This window comes from Mus caroli, unplaced genomic scaffold (assembly GCF_978045245.1).
Source record: "Mus caroli unplaced genomic scaffold, Mus_caroli_1 scaffold_12, whole genome shotgun sequence".
Classification (NCBI taxonomy): Eukaryota; Metazoa; Chordata; class Mammalia; order Rodentia; family Muridae; genus Mus; species Mus caroli.
The window spans coordinates 86,117,130-86,121,093 of record NW_028227267.1 but is presented as its reverse complement, the minus strand read 5'-3'; the positions used below and the strand labels follow the sequence as shown (position 1 = coordinate 86,121,093).

Sequence of the window (3,964 nt, the reverse complement as noted above, 5' to 3'; positions counted from 1 at the left end):
TAAGCAGGTTTAGGGAGTATCACTTGGTGTTCAGTTCTGACTCAAGCCATTTTAGATATAAAAGTTCATATTCAACTTGAGTGGTTCTTTATACTTGACAGTGTTGAGGTGATTTTTTTTAAATTGCTTTTTTCTTCCTTTGTTTCTTCCTTTATTCTTTCTTTTTTTCCTGTTTTTCTGCTTCCCCTTCCCCTTCCCCTTCCCCCTCCCCTCCCCTCCCCTCCCCTTCCTCTCCTTCTGGGTGAAACTGCAAAAGCTATGTATATGTACCCTAAAATGAACATTTCATAGAGACACTTCTGATAGCATATGTTGAGTCAGACAGGAATTTTAAAGCTGACTAGATTTTGCCTTTAACTTTATCAACTTAAATTTTATTTTAGACAGATTCTCCTTGCACAGAACTTAAGACTTAAATGATACCTCCAAGGTTTTGTGAAAGGGATTGTTGCTAATGCCCTCAGTGTCTGAATTATTTTGTAACTCATTAAATTATAGGTATTCAGATGTGTATTAGAATTTTCAGAACTTACAAATCATATTTCTGTGAGCCAATTTACAGACTTTTGCCCTCTTTCTTTCGAGGGCTGTAACTTCTGTCTCGCTGTCTCTCTTTGTGTGTGTCTCTCTGTATATATACATCATTATAGAATACAGACATCCTATTTCTATTGCCTATAAGCTCTGCAGAATTTCTCATTGTTTGTTTGTCTTACTGCCCTTCTCTCACTGTAATACGTACCCTGACAAAATCAGCTTAAAGAAAAAAAAAAGGATTTAATTCTATTCACATTCACAGTAAATAATGAAATGATACAAGTAAACTTTAGTGAACATTAGTTTACTTATTATTTTTGGTTATAATATATTTGTTTTTAAACTTTTCATTATTTCTTTGTAAATTTTACATCAGGAACCCCAGTTCCACTTACCTCTCCCTCTCTAACAAGGAAAAGGAAACCTTCCTGTGGAAACTGTAATGTGTCACAGTGTGTCCAAAAGTTTGATATAGTTTGTCGAGACTTCTTTGAGTGCAGATGTTCAATGAAATGTGTTCTTAATCTAGTACAAAGCCTCTGACTTCTGTTACAATCAATTACAGAACCTCCCTGGAACTACTCTCAGATATAATGTTGCTACTTTGTGTCTTGGGGATCTTTTTATTTTGGATCTGTAGGACCATCTCCTTCATGTACTTCAGATATTTGTCAATGGGGTAGATGTTGGGGGTAGACTCATTCAAAGCCCTGTATCTGGGCCTAAGAGGTATCTGAACTCATCAGCCTACCAGCTCTTCTTTGCACACACCTGTCAGGTGGACTCTCTTGTTTTGCCCTGACTGGCCCAACCAACGCTGCAGCCAATAATGGGCAGAACCAGCTTCCCTGTTCTCATGCCCTCTCAGATGGCTCCTCTGTGCCCACAATATGTCTCCAGGTCTCCTCTGCTAGCTAGGTGAGGTGCAGAGTCCAATTTCCAGAGGGCTGCAACAAGCAAGGGACTAGCCTGGCTCTTGGCTCACTTAGTCTCATACCTTGGAGCCAGTTCATCTGCAAAACCCACAACCAGGGTCAGCTCTACCATGCTGCTCAGGGAAGGTGCTGAGCTCACTCTCCCAAATGCTACAGTAGGCAAGGGCTAGCTTTCCTTTCATGTCTCTAGGAACAGCTCTCTCATGATGGCCAGGAAAGTGTTGGGGCCAGTAGTGTGCAACCCTCAGATACCAACATATCCCCAGGCAGCAACCCAGACCATGGACATAGACCTAAACTTTAAGTGCTAACAGACCACTGCTGCTACAGGACCATAGATCCAGACCTGTACCATGGCAGCATCCATGTTCCCACTACGATACCAGGTGATATCACCTGCTATTCCATATATCAGCCTGTTCCTCACCACCTTCAACTCTACAGTTCTACCTCTTCATTGTACCTTTATCTTTATCTTTTTGTTTCTCTTCCTCATCCTTTTCCTCACCACTTACTTGCTCCTCTCCTGGTAATGAGAGTCCGTGAATATCTGGGGGCATCTCAGGATTGTCTCTGTAGTGTTATACCCTGTACCCGTTCATTGTAGCTCTGAGCAGGGGTCATCTCCAGCATAGTCTGCTTCCTAAAGCCTGCATAGTGGCAGAATGGTGATAATCTCTGTAACTTGTCTGTCTGGGCATCATGGCACGAGACTGGTCATCTTCTAGTGCTCATTTCTTGCTCAGGTTTGCCTGTATGGCCCCATGCTCATCCCCCCCCCCCGCCCTGCCCCCTGGGACCTAAGTCCCAGGTAGGATTCTTCTAGTCTGACTTGTTCCATGATTTGGGACCCAGTCAGGACTTGTGTGTGAACTCCCTGCTTTGGGAGCCCTTCAGGACTGCTATTGTCTTGGGTTAGATTTCTGTCTCTGGTCAACTCAGATTCGCATTTGTTTGTTTGTTTTTTTTTTGTTTGTTTGTTTCAGGGAGTGTTAGATTATTAAACATTCAGATATTTCCAGGTCAGAACATTGAGCATAGACATAGGCTCTCTCCTCTCTGCCACCTACCTATGCACACGTGAAACAACAGCCACTCCTGAAAAGCCTCTATAGTCAGGGTTAAATGTATTATTCAAATTTGTTAACAGTCAACAGACAAAGCTATACACATCATTTAGAATAATTTTACCGAACTTCTTTTGACATTTTTCTTTCATTTAACAATGCACACGAGGATGACCTTGAATGTCTGGTCGTTCTGCTCATCAAAGGCAGGGACTACATTATATGTCGTTTAGGCAGTACTGTGCTCTAACCCATGATTCCAAGTCCTGTAGGCAAGAGATTTACTCACTATCCAAATATCAAATAACAAGCATAGAAACGTTGTACAGTTGTCAGTGGCCTTGAGTAGACGGAGCTTATCGATCATTTCTGTCATTTGAAATTATTAATGACTTGTAAACATCGTTATTAAATAAAATTCACCTTTTACTGTTCTGAAAATTATTTTTGAATAAAGAGACGCAAAGTAACCTGAATGTTTTTGGTACTTGAAGGAACCAAACTAAGCATTACAATTTCTTTCTAACATAAAATTACACATTTTTAGGCCATTATAGTATTAGATGTTTTCTGCCAGACAAAATGACATGTTTAAGTGACTTTGTTTATATACTGTGTTAAACGATGCATTTGACTTTAGATTACTACTTAGTGAACAATAGAATTTGTCAACAGTACTGTGTAGTGTTATATTATGTTTGTTCTAACTGTTCCCACAGGGATTGTTCTGGCCTATAATCTGAAACTTTATTCTATATAATTTTTCATCTAAAATGCTACATATTAAAATTGCATGCACAGTATGCTAAGAGAAATATTTTCCTTTCAGTTCCAGAACTAAATCTTGTAAACACTGTATTTTAAAGAACTTATGAATATTCAAATACTTACAGAGACTCTTCAAAACTATTTTTTAGCATTCATGTTAATATATATTTATTTTTTAAAAAAACAACTGTTGTCATATTCAAACTTGACTGAGAAGTTATAAGAAAAGTGAAGAGAAGTATAAGACAATAAATGAACATTTCTAAATATTGATTGATGTTTTTAAATAAATTCGTGACCACATAGACTTGGCTTCACAGTGCTAAGGTATTATAAATTGTTACATCCTGGCAAAACTTCTCCTTCTTTACCTGAAGTCCTGATTGACTACTAGAAAATCAATATTTATAACTTAAAACACTAAAAAGTGATTTAACAATTTGCCATTATTTTATATTTTTGACATTATCATGCACATCTTTCCACCTATATTGGTTGGGTGCAATAGTGCTCATTTTTTCAAAAGTTTGCCTAAAATGCATAAAGTCCTGGGTTTAAGTCCAGTTACTAGGAGTGTGATTGCAGTCTTTTGCAGTCAGAGGATTAGAAATTCTAGGTAAAGATTTTATTTACTTATTATATAAAGTACACTGTAGC

The 3,964-nt window shown here is 38.3% G+C and overlaps 1 non-coding gene across 1 annotated transcript; it reads right to left on the bottom strand.

Moving 5' to 3' along the window:
- Positions 1 to 2,460: 2,460 nt before the first annotated feature.
- Positions 2,461 to 2,592, bottom strand: LOC115029312 (small nucleolar RNA SNORA17). Its single transcript, XR_003834886.1, has one exon. It is a non-coding gene; the product is annotated as a small nucleolar RNA SNORA17 (small nucleolar RNA).
- Between the last annotated feature and the right edge of the window lie 1,372 nt (positions 2,593 to 3,964).